This window comes from Castor canadensis, chromosome 10, assembly GCF_047511655.1.
Source record: "Castor canadensis chromosome 10, mCasCan1.hap1v2, whole genome shotgun sequence".
Lineage (NCBI taxonomy): Eukaryota > Metazoa > Chordata > Mammalia > Rodentia > Castoridae > Castor > Castor canadensis.
The window spans coordinates 38,315,425-38,326,980 of record NC_133395.1 but is presented as its reverse complement, the minus strand read 5'-3'; the positions used below and the strand labels follow the sequence as shown (position 1 = coordinate 38,326,980).

General features: G+C 33.4%; 1 pseudogene; it reads left to right on the top strand.

The window, feature by feature from the left end:
• Positions 1 to 334: 334 nt before the first annotated feature.
• On the top strand, positions 335 to 452 carry LOC141413235 (small nucleolar RNA SNORA40; annotated as a pseudogene).
• Positions 453 to 11,556: the final 11,104 nt, after the last annotated feature.

Here is an 11,556-nt window from a genome sequence, read left to right as displayed (position 1 = left end):
TTTCACACTGCTTCCACTATATGTTCTATACATATTTTATTTGGAAGAGGCCTTTCATGTTATTTCTTTATTCCCTATATATTTATGTTTCCTCCTTTCAAACCATAAGAACCCTGAGATAAAGACTACAAATAACCCAGTAGACAGTCTGGCATATGATATTTGCAAAATGTTTTCTATTAGTTGAATACAATAATTAATCATCTAGACATGAATGCATTATTATATATTTTAAAGTACATTTTCATAAGGTTATTGTGATTAATAAGTTATTAACAGGTCATTAACAGATTATTTGGCACTGAACAAGAATTATTTCTGAAAACTTAGTTGTAGCACTTGTTTGTGTTTTTGTTTAACTTGTGGACAAAGACTTATAGGCAGATGCAAAAACACATCCACAACTCAGAACTCATTGCTCAGTATGGTTTTTGATACATATAAGATGGAATGATACCAAAGACAATATAAAGTGATAGGGGTATTAATAAACACTGAGGTTTATTTTTTAAATGTTTCCCCATAATTTAGACAGAAAAATCAAAGTTGAAGCATAGCATAAAACACTCTTCTTTTGATATCATTGCAGATATTCTTTTGTGGTTCTAGTATATTATATGTATTCCAATTGCAGCATTTAATGCTTGAAATTATTTTTATATGGGTTTTTTAATTAAACTATGAAATACTTAAGGGTAGATGACATCTTTCCTACCAGCTCTTAATATCTGATGCATTTTTGATCTACAAACTAATTATATTAGTTAAATTAGATATAAAATTATATACTCTGCAAACAATTACATATATATATAAATTTTACAATGAAAAAAGTTATTTTAAAGAATTATACTTCTTCTAACAATTTTATAGATTCTTTATTTTATAACTTCAAAACTAAGACACAAAAAATTAATGTTGGGCACTGGTTGTTCATATCTATAATCCTAGCTACTCTGGAGGCAGAGATTAGGCTCAAGAATAGCCCAGGCCAAAAATAAAAAAACATGAGACCCTATCCCAAAAACACCCAACACAAAAGGACGGGTGGAGTGAACCCAATGGTAGAGTGCCTGCCTGCCAAGCATGAGAACCTGAGTTCAAATCACAGTGCCACCAAAAATTTTAAAAAGACGAAATAAATTACCTAAACACACAGAGAAAAATTAGTTTTTCCTCTAGATGTTGCTCTTCCATTGCCTGAAGTCAAGACATGTTAATTGCTGAAGACTATGTTAAATTCAGCATGTCATTTCTTTTTCTGTTCCATGGGAAGTCAGTTTCAAGCTTTAAAAAATGTGTTTTAAAAAAGATTTGTTGTATCAAAAAGTAATCATTTCTTTTAAAATACAGATCGTGATGTTTAGATTTAAGCCATTATCCCTAGGATAAAGTTAAATACAGTATTTGCCTATGTAGCCACTTATTTCAGAGGAGAGATATTTTCATTAGTCACATTTGTTTTTATTTTAAGTAAAGGCTTATGTACAGCTGTGAGCTCAGGGCTGTTTAAAATAGCTGATTTTACAATGTTAATGCTTACTTCCCAGATATTTTGTGACACTGCTGATCCAAGAAATCATATACCTTAAAATTTATTAGGGAATAATTTCAACTCTACAGTTTACTGAAGTGAGTATGCTAAATTATGTTATTTCCATCCTAAGTGTTGCCCTGTGAAATGAATGTGGTGCATAATTATGGAAATTTCACTGATGATTAGCTCAGAGTATGAGCAGAACTTACATAAGATTAATTTTTAATACATAGTTCAGTTCAAAGAATGTTTTCAATATCACTGATATTTTATTGCTTTATTTATGATATTATTTAGGTTGACAAATGTTCTTTATAAACATTAAAAAATAATTATGATCAATTTACTAATATTGAAAACAGGTAAATAAAGTCAAGAAATCTATCTTACCATTTTTAAAGTTAACATCTTCTGAAATGTTCCACCTTTCAGACAATTATTCAAAACCTACTTGTGTATAATTGAGTTTATTAAGTAGTGATTAAGCTAACACAAATCAGATGAAATTGAATATAGGCAAATGTTATCAAAATATGAAAATCTCTTAATTTATTGGTTTACTCTGCAGCCAATATATTTTTTAACCAACACTTTAATGTGATTTTGTCTTTTCTATTTTGTTTTTACATCCTGTCATGTAGAATTTATTTGTTAATTAAAAGCATAGCTTAATTAGTTTTATCTAATATTTCTTTGTGAAAGGCACATTATTTTATGCTGACCTAACCATTACTCTAGGAATAATGCATACACTTTCTCCATTCAACTTCAAAATTGTTTTTCCTCCATATTAGGAGAGTCTCTTATACCAAAAGGAAAGTCATAGTAACATCAATGTCAACACTCTTACCATAGATCATCAAGACAAATTGACATCATTTTAATCTTCATCACTCATTAAGACTTCCAAAGTTAGCTCTTATATCCATTCAATATTATTTTGTTAGCCTTAATAACACGGGAGTATTATAGCTAATCTAAATCCTAAATTTTTACTGCAATCATATATCGTATAATATTATCTTATGTTTCTGCCAAAGGAATGATTATCTATTTAGTGCTTTTGTTTATATTTACATACAGTTTCATATTGATTCATTTACAAATAAACTCATTCTTAAACAATGGATTCAAGGTGAAATAATACATGTGGTGTCTTCATCTTGCCATATACACACCAAAATGTTATTTGGATAGATTAGTTATACTTACAGGAAATACATAAAAATCACATATTAAAAATGTTATTATAAATCACAGTATACCATTGTAAAAGAGTAAAAAACATTAGCTAATGCTGGAGCAGTAGTGGACACGTGAAGACAAGAGTTATGCTATCGTAAGTGCCCAAATTCTCTGAAGCCCAGACAGAAGCCTGCAGTAAATCAGCCCCTAGTGCCTTCACTACTAATGCCTTGATTTGGGTCCTAACATCCTGAACTGTGCAGGGTTAATTTCTGTTGTAAAAAGCCACCCAGTTTGAGGTACTTTGTTGCTTTCACACACACAGAACTTGTACATTGGTCTGGTTACCAAACTTTTTTTCTTATTCTAAAGAAGCTGTCTACTATGCATGAAAGTGTTTGTGTAACATGTAGAAATATACCTGTATAAAACTTTATACTGAGAATAAGCTAAATAAAATTTTACATTCTAATTATCTAATATTATATATTTAAAAAGGCATTCATGTAACAGCAGAATGAAAATAAAAAAAGGAAAATATGTTATACAAATTTATAATAGTACCACAATTGTGTTCCTGTGTAGTCTCATGGTTTTATATCTTGTAAAATTGACATTTAAATGTTCTTAAGATAAGCTATATTATTATATTATAATTATGGGAATGTTCTCAGGTCAGTGTTCATTCACCAGATTATTTAGAGTCATCATTCTGTGAGCATATTAAAAACTTGAGTTTCTGTGTAATTTTTTTAATGCAAAAATTGTAGAAAGTACAAATCATGCATGATAAATTATAAAACAATGACCATCCAACACATACCTTCATATTCATTCATTTATCAAATATTATACATGGCAGAGGGCTTTGCTATGTAGTTACTCAATATAAAATCAATCTAATATATTTGACCCATTAAAATAATTTATGGCATAAAGATGAAAAAATCAATAAGCAACAAATTGTGTGTTACATTTACAGTCAATCTGAAACCCTCCTTTACAATGTGCTACTATATATTTTTCTTTTGGCACATGAAAATGGAAATTTTTACTTTTAACACAGACTTGTGATTTTGCAGATCAAGGAAAAGGCTCTTATTAGCCAAACACTAGTCAGGTTCTAGGTTGCAAGCTGATGAAAGACATATGAGATTAGGATAAATCATAGGATTGCTTCACTTTATTACCCTGGTTAGTGATGTAATTGAAACAGTGCTTCAACACAAGATACTTTAGTTCTTCTGAGAGAATTAAAGATATGAAGTTTAAATCCCCACCATTGGCTGGCCTTTTGACTTGTTTTGACCACTAGGATATAATGATATATAATGAATATAATGAATATAACTAAGGAAGTTATAATATATAGTGAATGTAACTAAGGAAGTTCTAATATCGGTCTCCAAAAGTTTGCAAATTCCTCTCTTGCTAATTTTGGAACTTACTTACTATGTGTTGGTGCTTGAACTTTTATGTTGCGTAATGAGCAGCACAAGGGAATTGCCAATGTCATTCTAGCCACCTTACACACTTAGGAATATGGCCACTTGATACAAGGCACTCTCATCTGATATGTTAGCTTACAACAGTCACTTGAGCAAGCCAGGTCACCAGAGCTATACTTGGTACAGACCAGACATAGGAATAAGGGAATTATGATCTAATAAATGTCCATTGCTTTAAAGCCACTAAGACTGAGCAAGATCAATGCCTCAGCAATAGCTAACACATTCAGGCACCTGGAAGTGGGATACTGGGGGAAAAGCACCTAATACAAGTGGAATTGCCTTTGGAAGAAGGTGGCAGGCACCCCACTTTCCATCCTGATATCATAATTACCTTCCTTACCGCTTTTTCAACCTCTGCTAAAAACTGACTTGCACTTTTTTTAGCCTTTACTTATAATCTCCTCTGTTTTCCCAGCCTCTACCTGCCGAAGTTATATATTAGTTAAAATATAAATGGCCAAACTGTCATATTTGGTAACTTGGAAAATAATAAGTATATCCAATGAATATTTGAATCTGATTAAGGAGATCACAAGACTAAGTGTTGCAATGGACAGTTTGGTATTATTAACTGTAGATGAAAGTAGCTGTAAGAGAAAGATGAGATAAAGAATGAAACCTTCCTTTTGAAAGTAGAGTTTAAAAACAATATAGAAGAGCAAGAACTTGCTTGGTTGATAATAAAACTAACTGTCTCTCATTCCCAGTTTTCTGAGCTAAAAAACATTCTCAAAGTGAAATGAGGCCTGGGGTCAAAGACCAAATTAAGAACATAGCTAAAAGACTCTAAGAACTATGAAAGATGTAAGCCAATAACTAGTAGACCAATCCCTAGACAAGCAACAATAAGTATGAAAATAAAACAAGAGTCCCAAAGAATCTTATGGAGGTATTTTTTCCTCCAGCAATATGATAGTGACAAACAACAAAAATTTGGTAAGTATGGTTGGTAAGAATTATAACTGTGGCATTTGTCACATGAGGAGTTAAAATTTCTCATTCATAAAATCCCACAAAGATTTTATGAAAGTTGTCCCAGTCAAAAGCCAACCAGTTAAGGTTAAAAAGGTCTCTGGGTTTTTAAGTTTATAGGCAAAGAACACTACTTAATTGCTGCAAATATGAGCCATTAATGTTATGGGAAAAAAATGATGATTTAGAGGAAAGAAACAAAATCTTGAGAAAGTCAGAACAATGTAATAGAGAAAAACTGTCAAGATGAAAAAAATTAAGCTGTAACAAGACACATTTCTTTTCTCATGAGGGAGCTGGAATCATTTGCCCTGCAGTACCAGTGACTGCTATGTACCTACTGATTTACTCTGAATTTCTTCTCCTTCCTCCTTCTGTCCATCCTCCTGCTCCTCCTTCACCTTCTTTCTCCTCTTCCTCCTTCTTCTTCTTCTTCTTCCTAACTATTATTTTTAATTGAAGTCAATAGGGTCAATATGCTATATAGTGCTTTTTGTATAGCTGTTACCAAAGATCTGGTATAAATAACTTAATCAGGAAGGAATTATTTTGGTTCACATTTTCTTTAGATGGCTTCACTCATTCTCTATGGCTTTCCTCAGCAGATGTTCCATATTCCTGGTATCACAAACTTCCTGGGGTCTCCATTGCAGATTAGGCTTCACCCTCATAGCTTCACACATTACCTTATTAGTGAATGCCTGCAGGGAATCTGATTCTGTCCTACAATGCTGCCATTATAGGCTTTCTTTTGAAATCTGTACAGAAGCCTCAGTGACCCCATAACACATATATTCTCCATGCTTATAAAACCAGCATAACTTGGATGATGCCAAGGTGTCCACTAGTTAGAGAAATAGTTAAACTGTTCAAAATCAGATAAAGGAAATAGACTATTTCCAAATCTCTTTCAAGAACATGCATTCCATGATCTAAAGACCTCATACAAGGTCCTTTGGACCATTGTTGCAGCAACCACTGAGCACCAGAGTGGTGAACACAGGGAAGTGAATTCTGGGGAAACATTTTCCATTGCTTCTCTTTGTAATCACAGTGACCCAAAGGTGCTGTCTTCTCAAGGGAAAGTCTGTCATACTATTGAACTTGGAATAAGTGTTGTATGGTCACTTCCTGATATGCCCTCAAGAAATCTCTCCTATTGTCACAGTGCAAAGTTCATGGCTTCTTTTTAATGGGATTAATCTGTTCAGCAAGGACACTTCCCTTGGCCCCAACTTCACACATACTTCTTTTCTGGTCATGTGAGTATCAACTAAATTGAGTCTTTTCAGTCAGTAGAGCATGAGACTCTTAATTTCAGGGTTGTGGGTTTGAACCCCTTTCTCCCCTCCCACCTAATATCCACACTATGGAACATGTCTGTCATTGTGTGGATATAGTTAATTTCCTCAGTTGTCTATGTGCTCAGTGCTACATACCCTGGATGTAAAGTTTAACAGTCACACTACAGGTTTTCAGGTTCTTTTGCTGGTTTTTGTATACTGATTCTCACTAGAACCTTGTTACAAACAGCCAACAATAACCATACCACAGCCTGAATACAGGAATGTCTTACATTTAATCTACCAGATTAATTTATCTATTGCCTTTAAATTCAGCATCACTCAAGTTCTAAGAACATGGTCAAAATGTAGAAAAATTCTTTTCCAGAATGTAATATATAAATAGAGTAGAGTTTCCTCCAGTCCAGTTCCCATCTGAAACCATGAGATTCTGGCCTTCACTGCCAGTATTCATGTTGGCATTCTGGTCTTCTGAGTTCCTATTAGAATTGCTCATTAAGCTCTTATACCATTCTAGGGTTTCTCTACTCTATATCCCCAAATTAGTCCAAATTTCTGCAGGAACCAGTTTCAATGTCATCTGAAGCACACGATTAGAAAGTCACAGCTATGATTCCACTTCGCTGGTACCAGTTTTCTTCATTAGTTACTTTTGCACAACTTAAAGGACAAAGGATTTATTTTGGCTCATGGTGTGAGAGATTTCACCTCACAATCCTTGATTCCATTGATTCTGGTCCCATGGTGAGGGAGAACATCAAGGCAGCAGGAGTGTGTGGCAGAGGAGGCTGTTGAATTCATGGTGGACATGAAGAAGAGAGAGAGGTACAGGAAGGGTCAGAGACAAGGTACTTCCAAGGACCAGTGCCAATCATCTGCCCCCATTATCTACTTTTTCCACCTAGGTCACACCTCTTAAAGTTTGTAGAACCTCTGAAACTATCACTAACACTTGGGAAGCAAGCGTCCAAACATTAAGTCTATTCAATTTATTATTTGTGCTTGTTGCCTACTTTGGCTCTTGAGTGGTATCCAGAATGCCTGGAAGTCTAGTACTTATCTTTAGTCCAAATAAGAATAAAATCGTCTAGTGAATGGCATGTTATAATGTGTTGTTAATTTCTAAAAATTACATGTGTGGAGACACAGGTAAACATCATTATTGAAAATTTATATACCTATCATTATCACCTCCTTTACCTTGTTATAGAGCAGAGTTTTTAATATGTTATTATATTAGTTAACTTTATGTTTCTGTAACAAAATACTGGAGCAATTCACTTATAAATGGAAAATATTTATTTAGTTCATGGTTCTGGACATTCTAGTCCAAGACTGAAAGACTCCCTAGCTCTGGACTTCTAGTGAGGGCACTGGATGCCAATGGCTAAGGGCATATGTTGGAGCAAACTATTCCCAAATCAGATAAAGGAAAATAGAAGAGACCAGAGTTCCCAAGTCCCCTTCAAGGATATGCATTCCATGACGTAAAGACTGTCTACAAAGTCCCATCTCTAAAAGATTCTACCACCACCCAATAGTATCAACCTAGGGACCAAATATTTAACACATTCCCCTTGGAGAGACACTCATCCAATCCACAGCAGCTTCAAATGGAATGAAAGTATTCCTTAGTAAACTTGAGACTTGGCTCTTATGCCTAGTATATCTCAGATGTATCTAGGTAATTCTCTCTACAAACTAAAAGCACATTTTCTACAAATGATAAAAAGCCCTAGGAACTGTATCTCCTATTGTGCACTGGGACCTCTCTGTATTCAATTGAACTTTCTTTCTCCTAATGAAATATACTCTACTTTTATTAGAGTCTCATATGAATATACACTGTAGACATCCAGAAGTCCTTACAATTGTGTTCAGGTTAACTGTAGCAAATATGTATGCACTAGTTTCATTCTTCTGGAATAACATTTGAATGCTTTGTCCATGAGTAGGATGAAATAATAGAATTTAAACATGCCCAAAAAATAACTATGCCAGATAAGGGGAATTTTATCCTAAATAATATCTATAGTCATTATTTTGGTTATACTTAATCTTGTTGTTTCTATTCAAAGATATTATGTTATTGTTTTCTTAAAGAGACAAATTTTCAATGTATTTGCACTAAGAAAAATTTAGTACAATTTCAAAACAGATTAGAAACACATTTAAAGGAGTGCTAGTTAATTGGTTTGTACCAACTGGTGGATATATTAGTAAGTAGTAGTTGGAAACTCTGCTGTGGTTTGCAAATGTCCATTTCAAGTTTCAAATATTGAAATTTAATGGTGAATGTGGTGATATTAAGACATGCATCCCTTAAGATATGATTAGGACAGGAGGACTCTTCTTTGATGAATGGGATTAAAACCCTTGTAAAGGAGGTTTCAGGCAACATTAGACTGTATTGCTCTTTCATTTTTTCTAAGTGATATCACAGCTCTGGTTCACTCTGGTGTATGCAGGAACAAGTCATCATCTTGGAATCAGAGAGCCACCCTTATCAGACAAGTGAACCTTCCAGCACCTTGATCATGGACCTCCCAGCCTTCGGAACTGTAAAAAAATAAATTTCTATCCTTTATAATTTACCCAATCTCAGGAATGGGAATTTGTCACAGAAGCACACACTCAAATTCTGGCATTCATTAGGATTTTGCAATATTAGGACAACTTCTGAATTTTCCTTCCTAAATGGTAAACCCAGCCTAATGATTATTTCTAGCATAAATAATATAAGTACAAAGAGATTAATCAACTTATGTTTCAAAATCAGTCAGGCAAATTCACCTTAGCTGAACTACAGGCATGACATTAAGATATTAACAGAAGAGCTTGGCACTGGTGGCTCACACCTGTAATCCTAGCTATTTGGGAGGCTGAGATAGGGAGGATCTCAGTTTGAGGCCAGTCAAGGCAAATAGGTCATGAGACTCCATCTCTAAAACAAAATGGCCTGGAGGTGTAATTCAACTGGTAGATTACCTGCTTTGCAAGTGTGAAACCCTGAGTTCAAACCCCAGGCCCACTGAAAACAAAACACTAAAAAACTATATATAAAGAACCTAATAAAAGGATGTATGGCAAATACACCTTATCAGGGGAAACTATTTTTGAGTGACATATAAGACTTAAGAAGTGTATGACCAATAATGCATCCCAGCAAATACAGATTGAAAAGAGGAGGAAGAAAGGAAGAAAATCTAATTGGGGGATCTTGTTAAAATTACACTGTATGCACTTACAGAATTACACCAAAGAAACCCATTTTTACTATTGATGTATGCTAACAAAAGAGTTTAAAAATGAACACACACAAAAAGAAGTATATAACTATAAAATTTTAAGCCAATATTATTTTTCTGCCAGAGAATACCTATGAGATAAGGTACTTGTGAACTGGTGAGCTATGGTAAATTGTATTTTGGAGGATAGAAATTTTTTAAAACTTAAAAATATGGATCATCAAATGTAAAATCTGAATCAAAAGGAAAAGCATGTTATGAAGGCAAATTTTAAGCCAAGAAATGAAGAAGGTAAGGATCCAAAACCAGTTATAAGTGAAAAATCCAAAAAGGTTATGACAACATCAAAGCATATTTGTAAATTCTTATGACTAACTAGAAAACCAAATTTGTCTTTTGGCACCAATTCAGTTTTATGTTATAGCTAATCTCTTCATAATCTTATCATAATTTTGACTCAAAGGAGACAAATCTAAAAATAGAAATGTGCAAAACAGGACATATTTCCAGTGCTACTCTTTTTTTTTATTATTGTTTATCATTCATATGTGCATACAAGGCTTGGGTCATTTCTCCCCCCTGCCCTCATCCCGTCCAGTGCTACTCTTAATGACTAGTAATGAAATCTAAAATACAGTGGAGAAGTCTTTGAGGTCAGTTTGAAAAACCTCTGTAACATTAGATCGGAAAGATGCAACTGCACTGTTCACTGGCATAAATGTCTGTGAGGGCTTCTAAAAGTGTGCCTGATTTGTTTACTGAAAATTGGAACCAGTTGCAGCCTATATTAAGCAAGATTAAGATGCCAGAATTTTCTTTTCAGAGACATGAAATCCCAAAGTCTTTGGAAAATAGAAATGTTGATTTAAACTTAATTTTTTTGGTGGTGCTTGTAATTAAGCCCAGAGCCTTCCACATGATAGGTAAGTGCTCTATCATCCAAATAAAGCTGTATCACAATCTTCTTATATTTGACTTACTTACTTTTTCAATATTGGTGGATCATGCAGTCACTTTCTTTAACAAGGCATGAAAAATACATTGGTGAGAGAGTACATGAATCCTGAAAAATCTTGGTAGTAGCTGAAAGTGGATGACATTACCAGTAAAAAATGGGCAACCAGATTTAAATATTCATGACAGCTCCCAGAAGAGCAGAATTCTAGTAGCATCACTTAACTGCTGGAGACAATGTAGCAATTGTTTTGAGTCACATGGATCAAGCTGTAAGCAGACTGGCTTCACTTTCAGGGATATTTGGCAACACATAATTTATCATGGTGTCTCTAGGACTGATATAGAAGGAACAAAACTATCCACACTAAAAATAATAAAATAATAATATTATTTTAATAATAATATTATTATTAAATTTTATTTTATTATTTATTATAATAATAAAAGTGTAATAATGAAATAGTGTGAATGATTTAATGCCAAATTTAAAATAGTTTATAGAACTTTATAAAAAAAAACCTTTGTAACTAAGAAATAAATTAAAAATTAGTTTCTGGCCCCAAGATACAGGAAGATTTCCTAAGAAAGTGTTCCTTTAAAGGATTTCTAATGTGCCATAATACACAAATCTATTTAACTCAGGAGTAGTCAAAGAAATGTCAAAAAAAGTGGCAACCTGGACATATACACACATGTATATATATGTATGGACATATCACACACTTACAATAACTATATGATAAACATTCAATATAAAGTGAAAGATGATTTAAGTAAATATTCCATTTTAGTCTTGAGACCTTTGACTATAATTAATAAGAACCTAATTAACAAAAAATATG